The sequence below is a fragment of the Tursiops truncatus genome, chromosome 2 (assembly GCF_011762595.2).
Source record: "Tursiops truncatus isolate mTurTru1 chromosome 2, mTurTru1.mat.Y, whole genome shotgun sequence".
Taxonomy (NCBI): Eukaryota; Metazoa; Chordata; class Mammalia; order Artiodactyla; family Delphinidae; genus Tursiops; species Tursiops truncatus.
This window is the reverse complement of record NC_047035.1, coordinates 34,725,523-34,748,911: the sequence shown is the minus strand read 5'-3', so window position 1 is coordinate 34,748,911 and position 23,389 is coordinate 34,725,523. Positions and strand designations below refer to the sequence as shown.

The following is a 23,389-nucleotide window of genomic DNA, read 5'->3' as shown; positions in this document are numbered from 1 at the left end:
CTCTCTTCACACACACGCAAACCTTTTTTTTTTTTTTTTTTTCCTTTTTGGATATGGCTGTTTCTAGGGAATCCTGAAGACTCTTTATCTGGATTTCCTTGCGTTGGATGTGGGTTGAGCCAGGGACTTGAGTTTTGTGAAACAGCTGTGGCCCTTGGCACCTTCCTGTCTGGTTTTCAGAACTCGGTCCTACGTACTAGCTTTGTGGCGTCTTCCGTGGTAGCAGAGACTCTTTTGTGGGACACTACACACATCCAGGTGTTCAGGTATGTCGTGGTTCTTTTTTACACAAATGTTATATTGTGTGATGTGTTTCACAGGACACGAGGAGTCGCCTCAAGAGGAATCAGATTTTCTTCAGGAGCTGACAGACATTCAGGGAGAGAAGAAAGGTCTGCAAGAGCGTTAACCCGCCCATTGCGTCTTAAGGAAACCTCACGTCCTCCCACAACCTGGCCCGCAGACTCAAGCCGAAAGCTGTTCCCCAGCGACTGAGCGCGAAGAACTTCGCTTTTTCCACTTGAGGCGCACGAGTGCTTGTGCGATCCGGCCCCCGGAGCTGCGGAGCGGACCAATGAGCGGGCCCTTTCTCCGCGCCGGCTCGGGATTGGGCGAACCGCGCCAGGCTCTCTGCCTAACAGCGCCGGGAGCGCGTGCGCGGTCTCGAGGTGGAGTCGCTGGGGGCGGCGGGGGCGGCTGCGGCGACGGCGGCGACTGGCGGTGGGGCGGGGGCGGGGACTAAGGATTGTGAGGTGGGGAATCGCGAGTTTCTGGATTCTTTATCCGGTATTTTAAGTGCCGCGGGGGAACTGTCGTTTCTGCAGTGTTTGGGAGAGGCCAGGGCGGGAGAAGCGGCGGCCGCCGTGGCGCGGAGGTAAGAGGCGGACCGGCAGCGGCTCGGTGTGGAGGTCTTAATCAACAGGTCCCAGCGAGCGGCCGGGGGAGGGGCAGCCGGGCTCACCCCCTCCCCCACGCGCCGGGCCCGGGCGGGACCCCGGGCTGCTGCAGGCAGCCGGCGCCGGGCCGGCAGCGGAGGGCGTGAGCCCAACCTTTGTCCCTCGGAGGAACGCTGTCTGGCGGTGCCCGCTCCCTCTGCCTTGGTGAACGACTCACCTCGGCGGGGGCTCCTGCCCGGCCGGCCCGAGGTGCAGGGAGGCGCCTTCTCTCTGCGCCCGCGCTCCCGAGTTCGCGACTCTCCTGACTCCCTCCAGGCAGGGTCCGGGAGATCGGCGGGGCGAAGAACACTTTTCTTTAGAAGACGGAATGTAGTTGGCGTTTCTCTGCCCGACTCAGCTGCTGGTATTCGGCTGCTCGCTGCATTCTTTAAACAAATAAACAACTTGCTTCCTCGTAACCATTTCAAGAAGAGCCTAATCTTCTTCATGGTTTCTGATAATTTACTCTAAGTTTGCAAGGTGAGCTTTGAAGCCTGTAAATTGTTTTAAGCTGCTTTTAATGAGAGGCTTTAAACAATCTTTGGTGCAAATTATGTAACTTCCTAATGATAATAACTCACCTCTGTTTAGTTGATTGACATACGGTAAGGTGTTCGAATTTAGGTTTCGGTCGAAAGGTTTTTCTTGGCATTTGGCGCTGAAATTAAAATCTGATAGCCAGAAGGTTTCTCGTAGTACATAGTGTGTGTTTTGTCTCCATACTCGTTTAGGATTGTGAGAATTTAGATTTGGAAAGCCTGTAGCACAAGAATTTTGAAAGTTTGATTTTAATGACAAGGTGAAAGGAGTTAATATTTCTGTTTTTTTAAAGTGTATATGTTAATGATAGTATTCTAATTATGCCTTTGGATTATACCGGAAATTAATAACGTAATAAATTCTGCAATAGGAACAAATGGCATGTTGGTTATTAGTGTCTTTGAAGTATTAGTACTGGGATAATGAAATTGTTAAATAAGCTTTTTGGATTATGAACTACTGATTTTTTACTAGATTCCTGTGGACTTGGCATATTACAATTTTTTTTTTTTTTTTTTAATTGCTGCGTTGGGTCTTCGTTGCCGAGAGCAGGCTTTCTTTAGTTGCAGCGAGCGGGGGCTACTCTTCGTTGCGGTGTGCGGGCTTCTCATTGCGGTGGCTTCTCATGTTGAGGAGCACGGGCTCTAGGCGTGCAGGCTTCAGTGGTTGTGGCTTGCGGGCTCAGTGGTTGTGGCTTGCGGGCTCAGTAGTTGTGGCACGCGGGCTCTAGAGCGCAGGCTCAGTAGTTGTGGCGCACGGGCTTACTTAGTTTCTCTGCTCATGTGGGATCTTCCCGGACCAGGGCTGGAACCCATGTCCCCTGCATTGGCAGGCGGATTCTTAACCGCTGTGCCACTAGGAAGTCCCTATAAGTTTTAAAAGGCTGGCTATACTATTGTAGCAGGTGAAAGCTATTAAATTATAATGTAGGAACTCTGTAGGTGAAACAGGCAAAAAATACGGAAAGCAATTTGTCATTTTATCTTTGTTAAAACAAAATCAAGTAAATCTTACCATGTACTTCAATGACTTTTGGCCAGACTGATCTGAACTTGACAAGGTGGACTCATTAATATTAACTTGTTTAGAATGTTAAAATGCAAAAGGATATGAAGGTTACCCAAGTCAGTAGGGTGAGTTTAGGAGTTTGTATGGTCTTTCTAAATTATTATTATATGATTAAAAAGCTCATCACAGACATGCCAAGAAAGTTGGTCCATTTTTTTGTATCAGTGTTCTTGTTGAGTTGGAAATAATCTTAGTCTTTGTATAGTCTAACCTCTTCATTTTCCAGGAAAAGGAAGGTGAGGTTTATAGACAGACTAGTTAGTGGCAGAGTTGGAACTAAGTGCTAATATGCTTGCCTTCAGATTCCAAGTACAGTGTTCTTTTCACTATATACTATTGTTAAATAAACAAACCAATAAGTTACCCTTCTTTGTTTTTTTTTCCATCTTGCATTTTCTTTCCTTTTCTTTTTTAAATAACCACTAACCACAATTAATTCATTCCCTCACTGAAGGGTTGTTTTCAGTTTTTCAATATTTCAAACAATGTTTAATGAACATCCCTGTGCATATCCCTTTGAGCACATTTGTGAAGTTTTCCCTAGAATGAATTGCTGGGCCATAGGTTGATGTGCATTTTCAACTTTACTAGCTGCAGCCAAATTATCCTCTAAAGTTGTAACAATTTACATACCTGCCAACAGTATATGAGTCATCCTTGTCCAAACTTGGAATTGTCAGATTGGCATTGTCAGATTTTTAAATTTGTGCCAATCTGATGGGTGACAAATGATATAATTATTTTCCTTCTTTCACAGAGGTTTTAACTTTATTTTTAATTTACGTGAAGTGAAATTAACTCTTTTTGTTGTACAGTTGTCTTGACAAATGCATAGAGCTGTGCAACTACCAAAGTCAAGATACACAACAGTTCCAGCACCTGCAATTTCCTTGAGCTGCTCCCCCCCCCCACCCTTAACCCCTGGCATCTGATGTTGTCTTTCCCTGTAGTTTGTCTTTTCTAGAATATCAGGTAATGGAATCATACAGTGTTTAGCCTTTTGAGTCTGGCTTCTTTCATTTAGCGTAATACATCTGAGTGGCCGTCCATGTTGTTGAGTGTATCAGCAGTTCCTTCTGTTGTATTGCTGAATGTAGTATTCCATTGTATGGATGTATCACAATTTATTTATCCATCCACCAGTTGAAAGACATTTGAGTTTTTTGTTTGTTTGTTTGGACTATGAATAAAGCTGCTATAAATCTTTGCCAACAGGTTTTTACGTGAACATAAGCCTTCATTTCTCTTGGATAAGCACCTTCAAGTGAAATTTCTGGGAAGTGTATGTTTATTTAAAGAAAAAACTGTGGTGGGCTGAATAATGGCCCACAAAGATGTTCTAATCCCTAGAACCTGTGAATAAATTAGGTTACATGGCAAAGGTGAATGAAAGTTGCAGATGGAATTAATCAACTGACTTTAAAATAGGGAGTTTATCCTGGGATTATCCAGATGCTGTGCTGGTGTATCCTGACGGTCCTTAAAGGGGAAAGAGAAGATAGAGTCAGAAAGATGTAACAATGAAAGCAGGGACAGAAATGCAGAGTTCTTAGTTTTGAGGTTGGAGAATTTGGGGCACAAGCTAAGGAATGTGGTGGTCTCTAAAAGCAGGAAAAGGCCAGGAAATGGATTAACCTTTAGAACTCCCAGAAAAGACTGTAGCTCTGCCAGCAACTTGATTTTAGCCCAGAGAGCCCTGTGTCAGATATTTAACCTACAGAACCTGAGAATAATAAATTTATGTTGTTTTAAGCCACTAAATGTGTGGTAATTTGTTAAAGCAGCATAGGAAACTATACACTGTAAAACTGGTTTTCCAAAGAGGCTGAATTGTAGTCCCACTGGCAGTGTATGAGTGTTCCAGTTACTTTAGATCCTCATCAACACTTGGTATGATCAACCTTTTTAATTTTAGTCACTCTAATAGGTATATAGCAGTATTTCATTGGGGTTTTTATTTGCATTTTTCTCATGAATAATGATGATGATCATCTCTTCTTTGCTTATTTGCCATCTGTATATCTTCTTTGGTGAAGTGTCCAAATTCCAAATCTTCTCCCATTTTTAAATTGAATTTTCTTCTTTTTATTTTTGGCTGCGTTGGGTCTTCGTTGTTGTGCGCAGGCTTTCCCTAGTTGTGGCGAGCAGGGGCTACTCTTGGTTGTGGTGTGTGGGCTTCTCATTGCGGTGGCTTCTCTTGTTGAGGAGCACGGGTTCTAGGCATGCGGACTCAGTATTTGTGGCTCTTGGACTCTAGAGCGTAGGCTCAGTAGTTGTGGCCCACAGGCTTTGTTGCTCCGTGGCATGTGGGATCTTCCTGGACCAGGCCTCAAACCCATGTCCCCTGCATTGGCAGGCGGATTCTTAACCACTGTGCCACCAGGGAAGTCCTGAGTTAATTTTTGTATAAAGAAAGGTTTAGGTTGAGTTTCGTTTATTCAGTTGTTCCATGACCATTTGTTGAAAAGACTATTCTTCTCCATTGAATTGCCTTTGTCTCTTGGTCAAAAACCATTTGACTACATTTGTGTGGGTCTATTTCTAGACTCCTGTGTTCCATTGATCTATTTTTTTGCCAATATCATAGTGTCTTGATTAATACAGCTTTAAAATTAAGGCTTGAAATCAGGTAATGTGAGTTCTCCAACTTGTTTTTCCTTCAAAACTGTTTTAGCTCTTTTAGTTCTTTTGCTTAAATTTTAGAATCAGCTTGTTGATATATCAAAAAAAATTCTGCTAGGATTTTGATTGAGACTGTATTAAATCTATAGATTAACTTGATAATTGACATCTTAACAAGGCAGTTTTCCAATCTACGAACATGGTATTTCTCTCCATTTGTTTAAGTCTTTGATTTCTTTCATGAATGTTTTGTAGTTTTCAACATGTAGATCCTGCAAATATTAGATGTATACCTAAGCATTTCAGTTTTTTAGTCCTATTGTAAATGATCATTTTTAAAAACTTGGGTTTCCAATTGATCATTGCTAGTATAATTGATTTTTGTATGTTGACTTTGTATCCTGCGTTTTTACTAAACTCATTTATAACTTTTAGGAGCTTTTTCCTGTATATTTCTTGGCATGGCATTTGTCTGAGGATATAGTCATGTCATCTATGAATAGAGTAATGTTTCTGGAGATAGTCATGTCATCTATGAATAGAGAAATGTTTCTTTCTAATATGTATGTCTTTTCTTTTTCTTGACTTTGCAGTCTAGGAGTTCCAGTGAGATATTGATTAGGAGTGTTGAAAGGGAACATCCTTGCCTTGTTCACAATCTTAAAGCATTCAGTCTTTCACCTTTAAAATATAATGTTAGATATAGGTCATTTTGTAGATTCTCTAAATCAGGTTAAGGAAGTTTTCTTCTGTTCTGAGGTTGCTGAGGGTTTGGGTTTTTTTTTTTTTAAATCATGAATGGATGTTGAATTTTGTCAGATGCTTTTCTGCATCTATTGAGGTGACCATTTGAATTTTTTTCTTTAATCTGTTAATATGGTGAATTACACTGATTAATTTTTAAATGTTGATGCAGCCTTGCATGTTTCTGGGAATAACTCCAGCATTGTTACAAACTAAATCATTTTGGATTATTTTTCTTTGACATTAACATTTTTCTTAAAAATAAACAAGGAAACTGAACATAAGATTTTGTGAACCAAAGTGTTTATAAAGTCAGATAAATCAAGGTATTCATTAACAGTTGTGTAAATTTTACATGTTGGTAGGACTTAAGTTTTCTTGATCTGTCTATACTGGAGTTTATACACTGTACCACTGGAGGACGCTTCTTTAAAATTACTAAATGGAGAAAGGAAATATTATTTGTGACACTGTAATCAAGCATTCCTCATGCTGGCTTAATTTAGGCAAGTTGTTTAAATGTATTTGCATAGTAAGTATATTTTGAATGAAGATAAAATGATTTAATTAGGAGATTTTTTTTACTTGAAATGAAAACAACCACAGGAAGAAAACAGGCTCCTTCCTCAACACCGGAAGATCAATAATAGACCCTTGAGTGATCACATAAATGTTTGGCTTGGTCCAAGTATAATGAATTAAGTGAACGTATTAAAAAGTGTGAAGTGAAATATAAAATAAAGTACTTATAAGAAAAAGCCAGGCTCTGTTTTGCTATACTGAAGATATTCTTTCATGAAAAATGTGGGTACGTAGTAAAAAGATGCATGCTTATTAAATATTCTTTAGTATGTTGAATTGTGAAATTTTTCCTCCATCAGTTCAGACTACAGAAGACAGTTTAATTATTAAGAATAAGGTTTCATGGGGAGTTCCCTGGTGGTCCAGCGGTTAGGACTCTGTGCTTCCACTGCCGGGGGCACAGGTTCGATCCCTGATCGGGGAACTGAAATCCCGCATGCTGTGCAGCGCGGCTTAAAAAAAAAAAAAAAAAGAAGAATAAGGTTTCAGTAACTTCATAGTCAAGCTGTTTAATTTTATCATTTTTATAAATTTGGGCTTATCATATGATTTAATCACTATAAAAATTCAAGCAATTTCTCCCACATAATTTTAAAGTTCCTTCTTAAGTTATTAGTTGTCTCAAAGACCCTAAACATCGAAGTTTTGAGGCCTCTGAGGTTCTTGGCAGTATTGATCCTTTAAGGCAGGGGTTGACAGATTTCTTTAAAGGGCAAGATAGTGAATATTTTAAGCTTTGCAGATCATATAATTTCTGTTGCAGGTCCTCAACTCTGCTGTTACAGTGCAAAGATGGCCAAACGAATGTGACTGTGTTCCAGTAGAACTTTGTTTGTTAAAATCAGGGTATGCCTTGATTTGGCCTGTGGGCTTAGTTTGCCTACTTTGGTTTTGGGCAAAAAGTTAGCAGGAGAAATGAAAATAATTATAGTAATGTAGCAGAAAGACCCTTAGGGTCAGCTGAGTTGGGAGGTTATTCCATGCTCTAATTCCCAGCCAAGCCCTCACTTTCCTTATCTTTAACATGTGGCCACCTCGGAAGATGATTTAAAAGGTTAAAAATAGGGTATGGAAGGCACTGAGCAAAATATTCTGACATATAGTAGATACTCAATAAATATTTGCTCCCACCACCCCACCATTTTATATTATTTTACAGTGTGTAGTATATCTAATTAGTTATTCCAAATATTAGAAATCATAGTTGTGTTTATAGCTAAATTGTCTTTTGAATTATGCTTTTTGGCCATGTAAGTTATAACTGTTTGGCTTCACAATAGTATCAGAAACTTCACATGAAAAAAATTGAGAATTTGTGTTGAAATATAATTTCATGTTTTGAAGATTTTACATTGTCACAAAAAGTGTTTGATAATGTCACTTAAAATGCATTACTTTGATTCGACCTAAGAAGTAGGTTTTCTGTATTTTGTGTGCTTCAGAAGTGCCTTTAAGACTGCATTCATTTAAGTTAATTGACTGCCTCCTGTGAGTGAACTGAACTAGGTGCTCTGCTAGGATTTGGTTGTACTTAAAAAGTACCCATATTTAGGTACTCATTTTTGTGTAATGTTTGGGACATAAGGGAAGCGTCAGAAAGTTGTTTTTCTTTCTTTCTGAATTACTGTCAAGATAAAGCTGGATTCGAGATTTTTAACTCCCCTCCAAAAAAAAATTTTGTGCTCCTTCACAGATCAGAGGCAGAGATGCCACATAGGTGGATGTTGAAATAATTTTGCGCCAGTAGTTGGTGGCAGGACTAGAGTTGGATCTCACATACCAGATGCATAATCTTTCTAGTACTCTTTTCATTGCACCATTGCCTGGTTTGTTAGCTCTGTTATCACCTGCATCTGGACTCCCAGAAATCTAGTTTTCTTGTCCCACGTTCTCCATTTTCCCCCTAAAGCTTAAACAGAAGCTGTTGCAAAGTCTTATCAAATTTTACTAAGAAAACTTTATATTATTGTTTAAATACAGTTACAGCTTAGAATATAATTGTATTATACTTAATATGAAAGAAAAGTTTTCTGTTTTTAAGCAGATTTTAAAAATTCTGCTTTACATTGGTTATATTATCTGTATGATATTTATGTATAAGGAGTTGGTTTTCCTTTGTTCTACAAGTAATCATCGTTCACTTTTGCACACTTTTGTCTGCCTCAGATTTCCTAACTAGTTTATTCAGAAAATTATAGGTAAATACTGAATACTTACAATGTGAAGACTTTGGGCAGGATATAGAGAAGTATTAGATAAAGTCACTGCCCTCAGAGGTCTGGCTTTGAAATAAGTATGGACAGTCCCTTAGAGATTAGGTTGGATTAAGAGAATTTAATAGTTGTTTGAAACGGGCAGTCAGAGAATTGCTCAAATAATATGCAAATAAATTGTAGGATTGTACTTATAATGTTACAGAATTATAAGTTTATTTAAAAAGATAATATATCACAGTTTATTTAACTGTATTACTGTTGGTGAGTTGTTTCTAGCTTTTGGTTATTATGAGTAATGTTATCATGAATGTCCTTACACGTTTAGTCTATCAAGGTTAATATGTACATGTGTTTCTCTAGGGCTGTGCTCTCTAGTATGGTAGCCATTAGCCACATGACTATTTATTTATTTATCTTTGAATTTCATTTATATTTTTATACAGCAGGTTCTTATTAGTTATCTATTTTCTACATATTAGTGTATATATGTCGATCCCAATCATGACTATTTAAATTTAAGTTAACTAAAATTAAAAATTCAGCTCTTCAGTTACACTAGCCACATTTCAAGTGCTTCATAACCATATATGGCCAGTGGCTATGTTATTATTGCACAATGCAGATATAGAATATTTCCATTATTGCAGAAAGTTCTATTGACAGCACTGTTCAAAGTATATAATTAGGAGTGAAATTGCTGGATGATGGCATAGGGGAATGGTCAACTTACTAGATAATGCCATACTCTTTTAGCGTAAACTATTGAGTTTCTTCAAATTGCCTCACATTGAAAACTCTACTTTATAAATACTGGACATGTAAACTTAACTGTCTGTTAATCTTTTGTGAGTCTTATGGTCGTTTGGCCCTGTCCCCCAAAACACACACACTGTTGTGCATATCAGGGAATTCATGGAAATTAGATCATGAACCCCAGAGTTAAACCTCTGATCCAAGTGATTTGTCTGAGAACTATACACATAAGCTGCAGGTGTTTTTCAAAATAATGATTCACTTAAGAGTAATCAGTAGATACCTAAGAGTTTATGAAAGGAAATTTGATGGTTCTTTGTAGGCATCTAAAGGGATGGTGTTCCTTTTATGTCTTATCCTTTTATACTTTACATCTTACCCTTTTATACTTAAATTTTATAGTGAGAGTAGTAGTGCATTTGGCTAAATTACAGTACTTTTTGCTTTCCTCAACTCCTACCCAGAACTGTATACCTTGCCCCATCTCTTAATGTGTCATGCAGTATGCTATATCCTTTGTATATAGTTGTTTTTTACATAAATTTATTTTATTTATTTATTTTTGGCTGCATTGGGTCTTCATTGCTGCACGCGGGCTTTCTCTAGTTGCGGCGAGCAGGGGCTACTCTTCGTTGAGGTGTGTGGGCTTCTTATGGCAGTGGCTTCTCTTGTTGTGGAGCAAGGGCTCTAGGCGCGTGGGCTTCAGTAGTTGTGGTGCATGGTCTTAGTTGCTCCGCGGCACGTGGGATCTTCCTGAACCAGGGCTCGAATCCGTGTCCCCTGCATTGGCAGGTGGATTCTTAACCACTGTACTACCCGGGAAGCCCTGTATATAGTTTTAAACATTAACAACTTTGTGACTGAACAGAGGCTCAGAGAGATTATTTTATCCAGAGTCCTATTGTAACTGATAGCGGGTATTTGAATTCAGTTTGACTCCAAAGCCCTTGGATTCTTCTACTTTGTATTTTAGCCTGCCTTAAGACTTAGCTTGTTTAACACTGTCTTTTTGGTAAGATTAAGATCTTTTTTTGGGAAAACCATCTTGAATTAAGTGTTTAAATTGTACTTGAATTAAAGTGAAGAACTTTGAACCTGTAAATTGTAAGCTCCTTAAGGGTAGGGGCTATGTCTTTTTATTTTAGTATCTCACTGCTTAATATGGCACAAGGTAGGTGCAAGTTATCAGTTTGCACTTTTTAATCATTTACTTGTTAAACCTTAGCCTTACTTGTGAGTTTCATCCCAGAGACTGTTCTAATCTAGTTACCTCCTGTAACCTGAGAGAATTTGAGATTCAAAACAATTCCATTTATCCTCTTTTGGCTGTAAGTGTGTTTAATTATGGGTGGAGGGTTCTTGATTCACTTTATTTACAAAGATATAAATATGAACAGATGAATTTGCTCATGGCTTTGTCTTGCTTTTTTGTGGGCTCTTACTGATAGACATTATAGTTACAAACCTTGCGCCGATGAAGTACTCAGACTATGGAGTCAGACTTGTGCTGAAATGCCTTCTTGACCCTTCTTGACTTGTGTGTGACTCTGGGCAAGTTTACCTGTGAAAATCTGATTAGTTATCTGCAGAATAAGGAATGTTGTACTTGTGGGGGGTTGTACTTGTGCCTGATTCAGAAGGCTTTAGGGGAGGAAAAACCTTTTTCTCTTTCCTCCTAGGTTCATTGTCTGGGGCCCTGTAAATTAAACTGACAAAAGACAGATTAACAGGAGAAATGGTTTATTACTTATGCATATGGAGACCTTCAAAGAAAAGAATTGAAGACCAAAGAAGCAGAGAGACTGAATGATAAATTGTGGAATCCAGACAAGACAAAGGAAAAGAGGCTTTTAGGGGCTGTAAATTGTGGGAAGGTAATTATGTGGGGGGAACTAACGGAATATAAAGGTTATTTTAGTAAGGTTTGTTATGCAGATTTAAGTTGGTGTCATCTGATTTGATAAGAGTCAACTCCCAGGGTTGAGGTCCTCTTTTTTTTTTTTTTTTTTTGAGGTCCTCTTTATGGTACCTTTACAAATGGAAATTCATGCTAGCTTTAAAAAGGGAAATTTATGCTGTGCTTTTTAAGCCTGATAGGGGAGGACAGTTTTTTTTCCTGTGTCTGTTTCTTTCTTTCTTTCTTTCTTTATTTTTATGGTATGCAGGCCTCTCACTGTTGCGGCCTCTCCCGTTGCGGAGCACAGGCTTCGGACGCGCAGGCTCAGCAGCCACGGCTCACGGGCCCAGCTGCTCCGCGGCATGTGGGATCTTCCCAGACCGGGGCACGAACCCATGTCCCCTGCATCGGCAGGCGGATGCTCAACCACTGCACCACCAGGGAAGCTCCCTGTGTCTGTTTCTTAATTGCCTTTAGCTCACAATAATCCTTATGCCAGTGTCACATTTTGGGGTGGAATATTCTGATCCTCTTCAGAGTCTTTATTTTGAGGATTAATTGAGATGATGTATCAAGAATGATTAGCGAGAGGGCAGACAGCAGAAGCAAGAAGAGCTACAATCCTGCAGCCTGTGGAACAAAAAACACATTCACAGAAAGATAGATAAGATGAAAAGCAGAGGGCTATGTACCAGATGAAGGAACAAGATAAAACCCCAGAAAACTAAATGAAGTGGAGATAGGCAACCTTCCAGAAAAAGAATTCAGAATAATGATAGTGAAGATGATCCAGGACCTCGGAAAAAGAATGGAGGCAAAGATCAAGAAGATGCAAGAAATGTTTAGCAAAGACCTAGGATAATTAAAGAACAAACACCTAGAATAATTAAAGAACAGACAAACAGAGATGAACAATACAATAACTGAAGTGAAAGATACACTAGAAGGAATCAATAGCAGAATAAATGAGGCAGAAGAACGGATAAGTGACCTGGAAGACAGAATGGTGCAATTCACTGCCGCAGAACAGAATAAAGAAAAACGAATGAAAAGAAATGAAGACAGCCTAAGAGACCTCTGGGGCAACATTAAACGTAACAACATTCGCATTATAGAGGTCCCAGAAGGAGAAGAGAGAGAGAAAGGACCCAAGAAAATATTGGAAGAGATTATAGTCAAAAACTTCCCTAACATGGGAAAGGAAATAGCCACCCAAGTCCAGGAAGCACAGAGAGTCCAGGGAGGATAAACCCAAGGAGAAGCATGCCGAGACACATAGTAATCAAATTGACAAAAATTAAAGACAAAGAAAAATTATTGACATCAACAAGGGCAAAATGAAAAATAACATACAAGGCAACTCCCATAAGGTTAACAGCTGATTTCTAACCAGAAACTACAAGCAGGAGGGAGTGGCACGATATATTTAAAGTGATGAAAGGGAAGAACCTACAACTAAGATTACCCTACCCGGCGAGGATCTCATTCAGATTCGACGGAGAAATCAAAAGTTTTACAAGCAAAAGCTAAGAGAATTCAGCACCACCATACCAGCTCTACAACAAATGCTAAAGGAATTTCTGTAAGCAGGAAACACAAGAGAAGAAAAAGACCCACAAAAACAAACCCATAACAATTAAGAAAATGGTAATAGAAACATACATATTGATAATTAGTTTAAACATGAATGGATTAAATGCTCCAACCAAAAGACAGGCTCGTTGAATGGATACAAAAATAAGACCCATCTATATGCTGTCTACAAGAGACCCACTTCAGACCTACGGACACATACAGACTGAAAGTGAGAGGATGGAAAATGATATTCCATGCAAATGGAAATCAAAAGAAAGCTGGAGTAGCAATACTCATATCAGTTAAAACAGACTTTAAAATAAAGAATGTTACAGGAGACAAGGAAGGACACTACATAATGATCAAGGGATCAATCCAAGAAGAAGATATAACAATTATAAATATATGTGCACTCAACATAGGAGCACCTCATTACATAAGGCAACTGCTAACAGCTATAAAAGAGGAAATCGACAGTAACACAGTAATAGTGGGGGAGTTTAACACCTCACTTACACCAATGGACAGATCATTGAAACAGAAAATTAATAAGGAAACAAAAGTTTTAAATGATACAATAGACCAGATAGATTTCATGGATATTTATAGGACATTCCATCCCAAAACAGCAGATTACACTTTCTTCTCAAGTGCTTATGGAACATTTTCCAGGGTAGATCATATCTTGGGTCACAAATCAAGCCTTGGTAAATTTAAGAAAATTGAAATTGTATCAAGTATCTTTTCCGACCACAACACTATGAGACTAGATATCAATTACAGGAAAAAATCTGTAAAGAAAATACAAACACATGGAGGCTAAACAATACGTTACTAAATAAGAGAACACTGAAGAAATCAAAGAGGAAATTAAAAAATACTTAGAGACAAATCACAATGAAAACACAACAATCCAAAACCTATGGGATGCTGCAAAAGTAGTCCTAAGAGGGAAGTTTATAGCAATACAAGCCTACCTCAAGTTAACAAGAAAAATGTCAAATAAACAATCTAACCTTACACCTAAAGGAACTAGGAAAAGAAGAACAAACAAAACCCAAAGTTAGTAGAAGGAAAGAAATCATAAAGATCAGAGCAGAAATAAATGAAATAGAAACAAATAATAGCAAAGATCAGTAAAACTAAAAGCTGGTTCTTTGAGAAGATAAACAAAATTGATAAATATTTAGCCAGACTCATCAAGAAAAAGAGGGAGAGGACTCAAATCAATAAAATTAGAAATGAAGAAGGAGAAGTTACAGCACACACCACAGTAATACAAAGCATACTAAGAAACTACTACAAGCAACTCTATGCCAATAAAATGGACAATCTGGAAAAAATGGACAAATTCTTAGAAAGGTGTAAACTTCCAAGACTGAACCAGGAAGAAATAGAAAATATGAACAGACCAATCACAAGTAATGAAATTGAAACTGTGATTAAAAACCTTCCCAACAAACAAAAGTCCAGGACCAGATGTCTTCACAGGTGAATTCTATCAAACATTTAGAGAAGAGCTAACACACATCCTTCTCAAACTGTTCCAAAAAATTGCAGAGGAAGGAACACTCCCAAACTCATTCTATGAGGCCACCATCACCCTGATACCAAAACCAGACAAAGATACTACAAAAAAAGAAAATTACAGACCAATATCACTGATGAATACAGATGCAAAAATCCTTAACGAAATACTAGCAGACAGAATCCAACAACATATTAAAAGGATCATACACCACGATCAAGTGGGATTTATCCCAGGGACACAAGGATTCTTCAGTATATGTAAATCAATCAATGATACACCATATTAACAAATTGAAGAAAAAAAACTATATGATCATCTCAATGGATGCAGAAAAAACTTTTGACAAAATTCAACACCCATTTATGATACAAACTCTCCAAAAAGTTGGCATAGAGGGATCCTACCTCAACAGAATAAAGGCCATATACGACAAACCCACAGGAAACATCTTTCTCAATGGTGAAAAACTGAAATCATTTCCTCTTAGATCAGGAACAAGACAAGGATGTCCACTCTCGCCACTATTATTCAACATAGTTTTGGAAGTCCTAGCCATGGCAATCAGAGAAGAAAATGAAATAAAAGGAATACAAATTGGAAAAGAAGAAGTAAAACTGTCACTGTTTGCAGATGACATGATACTATACATAGAGAATCCTAAAGATGCTTCCTAGAAAACTACGAGAGCTAATCAATGAATTTGGTAAAGTTGCAGGATACAAAATTAATGCACAGAAATCTCTTGCATTCCTATACACGAATGATGAAAAATCTGAAAGAGAAATTAAGGAAACACTCCCATTTACCACTGCAACAGAAAGAATACAATACCTAAGAATAAACCTACCTAGGAAGAGAAAAGACCTGTACTCAGAAAACTATAAGACACTGATGAAAGAAATTAAAGATGTTACAAACAGATGGAGAGAGAAACCATGTTCTTTGATTGGAAGAGTCAGTTTTGTGAAAATGACTACACTACCCAGAGCAATCTACAGATTCATTGCAATCCCTATCAAATTCCCAATGGCATGTTTTTACAGAACTAGAGCAAAAAATCTTAAAATTTGTATGGAGACACAAAAGACCCCGAATAGCCAAAGCAGTCTTGAGGGAAGAAAATGGAGCTGGAGGAATCAGGCTTCTGGACTTCAGACTATACTACAAAGCTACAGTAATCAAGACAGTATGGTACTGGCACAAAAACAGAAATATAGATCAGTGGAACAGGATAGAAAGCCCAGAGACAAACCCATGCACCTGTGGTCAACTAATCTATGACAAAGGAGGCAAGGATGTTCAGCGGAGAAAAGACAGTGTCTTCAATAAGTGGTGCTGGGAAAACTGGACAGCTATATGTAAAAGAATGAAATTAGAACACTCCCTAACACCATATACAAAAATAAACTCAAAATGGATTAGAAATGTTAATGTAAGACTGGACCCTGTAAAACTCTTAGAGGAAAACATAGGAAGAACACTGTGACATAAATCACAGCAAGATCTTTTTTGATCCACTTCCTAGAGTGATGGAAATAAAAACAAAAACAAACAAATGGGACCTAATGAAACTTAAAAGCTTTTGCACAGCAAAGGAAACCGTAAACAAAACGAAAAGACAACCCTCAGAATAGGAGAAAATATTTGCAAACCAATCAACAGACAAAGGTTTAATCTCCAAACTATATAAACAGCTCATGCAGCTCAATATTAAAAAAACAACCCAATCCCAAAATGGGCAGAAGAGCTAGACATTTCTCCAAAGAAGACATACAGATGGCCAAGAAGCACATGAAAAGCTGCTCAACATCACTAATTATTAGAGAAATGCAAATCAAAACTACAATGAGGTATCAGCTCACACCGGTTAGAATGGGCATCATCAGAAAATCTACAAACAACAAATGTTGGAGAGGGTGTGGAGAAAAGGGAACCCTCTTGCACTGTTGGTGGGAATGTAAATTGATACAGCCACTATGGAGAACAGTATGGAGGTTCCTTAAAAACCTAAAAATAGAACTACCATATGACCCAGCAATCCCACTACTGGACATATACCCTGAGAAAACCATAATTCAAAAAGACACATGCACCCCAATGCTCATTGCAGCAGTATTTACAATAGCCAGGTCATGGAAGCAACCTAAATGCCCATCAACAGATGAATGGATAAAGAAGATGTGGTACATATATACAATGGAATATTACTCAGCCATAAAATTGAACAGAATTGGGTCGTTTGTAGAGACGTGGATGGATCTAGAGACTGTCATACAGAGTGAAGTAAGTCAGAAAGAGAAAAATATCGTATATTAACACATATATAAGGAACCTAGAAAAATGGTACAGATGAAGTGTTTTGCAGGGAAGAAATAGAGACAGAGATGTAGAGAACAAACATATGGACACCAAGGGGGGAAAGTGGTGGTGGGATGTGTGTGTGATGAATTGGGAGATTGGGATTGACATATATACACTAATATGTATAAGATGGGTAACTAATAAGAACCTGCTGTATAAAAAAATAAATAAAATAAAAATTAAGAAAAAAAAGAATGATTAGCATACTACTTGGTGTATATTAAGCACTTCATAAATGCTTATCCATAGATAAGAGATAGGAAGAATACAAAACTGGTTTATGATGTTTACATGGAATAGCAATGAGCTGCATTATATTTTAATAAATATATTTTGAATAGATTGTATGATTATCAATAATTTGATTAAGCAGTTTTATAGGAATTGTGTGAATTGGTTGTCATAGACTGAGTCAGTGATGAATAATTATAATTGTGTGTTGAGGTAGAGCTTTTTTCATCTCTGAAATAATAGTGAAAGTGAATGGGGGAAAACAATTTGTTGCTTTATTTATAAACAGCTTATGTATGTAGTGAGATCAAGTTGTACTCAGCTTTATCAGTTTCTCTTATTGACTCTCAAGCATTATTCTAGGGTAATTTTTACTAGGTCATTTTTACTACACATGTTTAAAATAGGCTTAAAAAGTAACAGTTTGTAGAGTTTGAGTTTCATTAGGGAGATTTAAAATTTTATGTTTAGAAAGCATTTGTTTAATTTTACTCATGTCTGTGTGCTTGCATTAGTGTTTTGTTTACTTTTTTTCCTTTTGTGTAATGGAAGCCTTTCATATTTGTCTTGGGTCTTATATTCTTTCCCACTTATACAAGTTTTCTTAGAATGCTCTTCCTCTATAGGTAATTCCTATAGCATTTTCTGCAGTTGTAGTATAGCACTTACCAAATACCATTGCAGTTCTATAGGGGTTTTGTTTGTTTGCTTGTATACTTCCCTGTTTTCCATACTAGAATTTAAGTTCCTTAAGGATAAAGACTCTGCCTTAGCTGTCTTTTTCTTGCCAACGACTATCCCATGTTTTTGTACCAAATGGGTACTTACATTGTTGCATGAACGTGTAGTTTAGTAACTCTTCATAACTGTAGTATTTCTGTACAGTAATCTTTAAGATTGACCTTTTGTTTTTATTTCTTGTTGCATAATATGCCCTTTATGTTTTCCTGCCTTCTAAGACTGTCTGGTCAAAATCAGATCATTACTCATACCCAGACATCAGTCAGCAATTCTATAGTACTAAAAGTTCAGTGGATTCTAAACTTGGTGACAGTTTTATCCTCATCAGTCTTCTTCATTCTCAAATTTTTTTTTTTTTTTTTTTTTTTTTTTTACGGTACGCGGGCCTCTCACTGTTGTGGCCTCTCTCGTTGCGGAGCACAGGCTCCGGACGCGCAGGCTCAGCAGCCATGGCTCACGGGCCCAGCCGCTCCGCGGCATGTGGGATCTTCCCGGACCGGGGCACGAACCCGCGTCCCCTGCATCGGCAGGCGGACTCTCAACCACTGCGCCACCAGGGAAACCCGGTTCTAGAACTCTTGAAAGGGCTTTGTTGCTTCTGCTAATTTTTATGTACTTTAAGAAGGTAGTTGTAATTTAAAAGTTTCTATGTTTTTTCTTTCAAAAAAGTATTATCTGTGTGTTTTTTCTCCCAAAATATGAAAGTAATACTTTTTTTGTCAATATTTTGTAAGATATCCAAATTGTACAGAAGACAGACCTGAGAGGTCTGTTATCCTTACTTTTCAGAGATAGTAAGTGAAAACAGTATTGCATATATTCTTCCAGATTTTTTGTTAGTAATTTTATAAACGTATTTTTAGGTGCATTTATAAAAATGGGATGATATATAAACACCATTTGGAAACCTGATTTATTCACTTGCCTTTGTTCCATGTTAGTTGATATAGGGCTTCATGCTCTAGTAACCACATTAAAAAATTTTTGAAAGAAACAGGTGACATTCCTTTTCTTTTCTTTTTTTTTTTTTTTTTAGCTGCGCTGCATGGCTTGCAGGATCTTAGTTTCCTGACCAGGGATTGAGCCCAGGCCATAGCAGTGAAAGCCTGAAATCCTAACCATTAGACCACCAGGGGACTCCCTTAATAGTATATTCTATTTAACACAATGTCTAAAAAAATTACCATCTCTACATGTATTAAATACAAAAAATACTGAGACGTTTTACATTTATTTTTCCCCCACACTGAGTCTTCAAAATATAGTGTGTATTTTATACTGATGGCACATCTCAATTAGAATGATAAACTTTCATTGGAAATACTTGATCTGTATTTAGAGTTTTTAAAATTTACAGTTGAAAAAGTAGAGTAACATATCCCAGTTTTTCCAAACATACTTTATAGGATAAATTTCTAGAAAAGGAATTGATAGTGAAGGTTTATTTAAAATTTTTGGTATATAGTTGCAAAATTGTCCTGGATAACATTGTACTGATATATGTAAGAGTCAACAGTACATAATGTCTGTTTTCCTATATTGTTTCCAACACTGGACATGATTGGTCACTCACACAGACACACAAAAACCGTATACCAAAGTGAATATTTTTACGTATTTATGCTACTTTTTTTTTCTTCCTACTTTAATTGGAAGAAAAGGGCCATTCTCACTATAAATATTTCCTTGGCAGAGCCAGAAGTCATGAGCAGCTGTGAGGAATTAAGGTAGGGGGCAGGGATGCAAAAGAATAACTCAAAGAGGATGTGATCTGCTCTAGTACCACGTAAATCATAGTCTTAACAAATTTGCCTCGTGTACTCTTTCTGAGGAAGCTATTGAAGGTCTCTCAAAAAGAAGGGAGTAGATAAAGAGGAAAGAGGTGAGGAGAATTTATCAGGGTAAGGATGAACAAATGAAGATGACTTAGGAAATAAATTCAGACTGGAGCGTGTTTTTGTCAGATTCCATGCAGAAAACAGATGGCAAAAGCAGCCTGAGTAATGGAAGACAGTTTAATCAATGGACCGTTCACAAAGGTGTGGGTTGGGTTAAGGGAGCTAACAAGGATGGTGAAGCACCCAGGGTTAGCAATAGCAGGCAGCCAGCTAAGCCTGGGCCTGAAAGGGCAAAGGTGGAAGTAATTATTGGTATTTACAAGAGCTACTGCTGTAAGAGAGGGGCCACTGGATGAGAACTGTGGCCTTAGAAGAACATACCGCCTACCAAACTACAGGAGGAAGTGAGGGGGATGAAGAACCCAACCACTCTCTCCTCCTTTCCAATGGGTATTTCCCCCCTGGCTGAACCCATGGGAAGCCAGAGGACAAGAGAACATGGGTAATACAGTCTGTAGAGGTCAGCCTTTTTGGATGTGGAGCTGATGGAGAACGATAGTGAGTGGATCTGGGCAGAAAGAAAATAGCCAGTTTAGAACTGGAGAATGGAGGGCTCCAGAAAGGATGTCACTAAAAAAAATAAAACAATAGGGCACCTGATTTGCTTGAGTATGTACATTAAAACGTAAATTGAGGGCTTCCCTGGTGGCGCAGTGGTTGAGAGTCCGCCTGCCAATGCAGGAGACACGGGTTCGTGCCCCGGTCCGGGAAGATCCCACATGCCGCGGAGCGACTAGGCCTGTGAGCCATGGCCGCTGAGCCTGCGTGTCCAGAGCCTGTGCTCCGTGGCAGGAGAGGCCACAACAGTGAGAGGCCCGCGTACCGCAAAAAAAAAAAAAAAAAAAAGTAAATTGAATCATCTACCAGATAGTATGGAGATATATTAGTGACTTAACTAAAAAGTGGAATATAACTTATGGGAAAGGGAAATGTATAAATAAATGCTACAGCAGAGGCATAGATTAAGTACTCTGGAAGGGTAGGGTTGGTTGTGGATGGGAACAGGCAGAATTAAGGAAGATTTCATAAGACATTTAATGGAAGAGGAAAATTTTAACATAAAGAATTGAACAAAAACGACTTTTCCCCCAGGTATGAGAAAGAATAAGTCAAAGTTGCAGAGGAAGGAAATTGCAGGGCTTGTACTGGAAATGGCAAGTACAACTGACCCTTGAAAAACTCGGGGCTTAGGGGCAACCCCTGTGCCCAGTCAAAAATCTGAGTATAATTTATAGCCTGCCCTCCGTATCTGTGGATTCAACCAACCTCAGATCGTGTTATACTGTAGCATTTACTACTGAAAAAAATCTGCATATAAGTGGATCTGTGCAATTCAAAGCCGTGTTGTTCAAGGGTCACCTTTAGTTTGATATGGAAGACAGAGGAGGGAGAAATAAAGTGGGAAAAGTATTCTGGACTAAGTCAAGGGGAGCCATATTCCAGGCTAAGAAGTTTGAAATGTGCTCTACGGAGTAGTTGTTAAGTGCCAGAGTCAAACAGACTTCAGTTTGATGCTCAGCTATGCCATTGAGCTTTTGGCAATGGGCACGTTACTTATCTTTGCTAAATTACAAAATTGAGCAAGGAGATGGTTGTGAGGGTTAAATGAGATGTTTCATACGAGGTGTTTAGCTCAGTGGATGAACGGTACCTAGTAAACCCTTGGTAAACAGTTGCTTAAGATATGGGAAAGGCAACAGGAACTTTTGAAAAGGGATACTGTCATGATTGTACGTGTGCTTCAGGAAGGTTAATCTGGCAGTACTCCGTAAAATGTAAAATGATTGTCAGCTAGAGACACTGAGTTGGGGGTGACTATCAAGAAGAAGTTCATAGAAAAACCCATGAAAGAAATAATGTGTATATGATTTAAGGTAGTAGTATGAGAAGAGAGAAGCTGAAGGAGGTATATGTGAGATATTATGGAAGGAGAATTGATGGGAGTTGGTATAATTAGTTATTAACATATTTAGGGGTATTAAGGTTATAATTTTCAGTACTTAAATTTGACCCCATGGGGATAGCTAATTTATCTAACAGGATCTGGTCTATTGTATTTTTATGGTATTCATTTTTCAAGCTATACATTAATATTATCAAAACAGTTGTCAAGACAGGACATTTGGCTCACTATGGCAGGACATACTGAAATTGGAACAATCCAGAGTAGAGAATAACATTTTAAAAATGTTACTGAGAAGTTGGGATATTGGTAGCTTAGTTTCACTTTTCAAATAGGTTGGAAAATTCACTTGCATTTTCTACTGTTGCTCCACTTGACTACTTCTGCTGCTTGACTGAGTATTTAGAAACTGAGCAATAGATGTTACGCTGCCGCAATCTGGCACTATAGTAACTTTGTAGTCTCTTAACACATGTAACAGTGAAATTAATTACCAGATTAAACTTCATTTTATGAAGCACTCAGTTGAGGAGAAAAGATGAATTTTCTATAATCATATTGTAAAGGTAAAAGAATGATGTAATTATGTGATTTTTGAAAGGAAGCCTGTAGTCAGTATGGTATTGTCTTACAGAAATATAGCTAACTTAGCACTGTGGATCCACATAAAGTTTCACTCATCTGGGTTTTAGTTCCTATTCTAGTACTTCTAGCTCTGACTTAACTTGCAGTGCTTGCATATCTTCTGGAAAATGGGGATATCTGACCTGCTTACCTTTCAGGGCACCTGTGGAGATCAAATGAGATAATGTGCTTGGATTACTGTGGAAACTGAAAAGCTTTACAAATGCAAGATGTGAATATGAAATCACTTACAAATTTTCATTTCTAGCCTTTGGTTCCCTGACTAGCAGTTAACAGCCTGACAGAATTCCCACTTTAAATGCAATACTTCTAAAATGGAATTTATCGTCTTTCTAATCCTCCCCCTCCTCTTTCTCTCACTTCCAGGAAGAGAAACTTTATTCTCTGAATTTTCCTATTTTAAGGTCCCATAATTTCTGCCAGGTTCAATTGTCATGCTCAGTATTTTAGAATTGTATTTGGTTCCTGGTCTCCAAAGCCTGTCAAATCATCCTTTGTTATCAGCATTGTTTGAAATTATCCCTTTTCCTTTCTTCTCCTATTTCCTTTATCCTCCCATGCATAAGTATTAAAACATTGCCTCTTTTGGCTTCTCTACTTACATTTCCCCTAGTCAACTCTGGTTACAGTGTAGAGAAGATTTAACTTTCTAAAAAACCTTTTTTTGATTCTTTTAAAACTCAGAAACCCATAGTCTCCCATTGCTTGCAGGAGAAAATTCAAACAATTTAGCTTGCATTTAGAGTCAGTTCTGGCTTTATCTTCTATCTCTTACACTGGCTCTGTTCCTTATCAGAGACTGTTCTTGTTCTCCAACTAGGCCATATATATTGTTGATCGGTAGCAATATTACTGAAAAGCCATATTGCAAGTAATTTTATCCCACAAGTTTAAAAATCCGTTTCTAGTCAGTTTGAAAATGTTGTAAATTAACTTTTGTCTTAGTGCCTTTTTCAGAAGCTTTACTTAACCTTTTGGATGCATTTAATCTTTCATTACCAAGTTGTTGAAGGTGATAATGGGGCAGTTCAAGTAACCAACCATTTGATATCTTTGATACTGTTTGGCTTTTAACCAATTCCTACTATGAGTGTGTGGTCTTGAATATCTCCAAAGACCACCATATCTTCTATTTTGATATAAGCAA

The 23,389-nt window shown here is 38.1% G+C and overlaps 1 protein-coding gene across 8 annotated transcripts in view; it reads left to right on the top strand.

The window, feature by feature from the left end:
- The first annotated feature begins 751 nt into the window (after nucleotides 1–751).
- Nucleotides 752–23,389, top strand: part of PALS1 (protein associated with LIN7 1, MAGUK p55 family member) — a 100,394-nt gene continuing 77,756 nt past the window's right edge. For 5 of the 8 annotated variants that reach the window (XM_073800338.1, XM_073800336.1, XM_073800337.1 and 2 more), the window contains exon 1: nucleotides 752–874. The gene's annotated coding sequence lies outside the window, so the exon portion shown is untranslated. Of the gene's footprint in view, nucleotides 875–1,303; nucleotides 1,416–23,389 lie in introns of those variants that run through there. The other 3 variants (XM_073800339.1, XM_073800334.1, XM_073800335.1) reach the window with 2 other exon arrangements.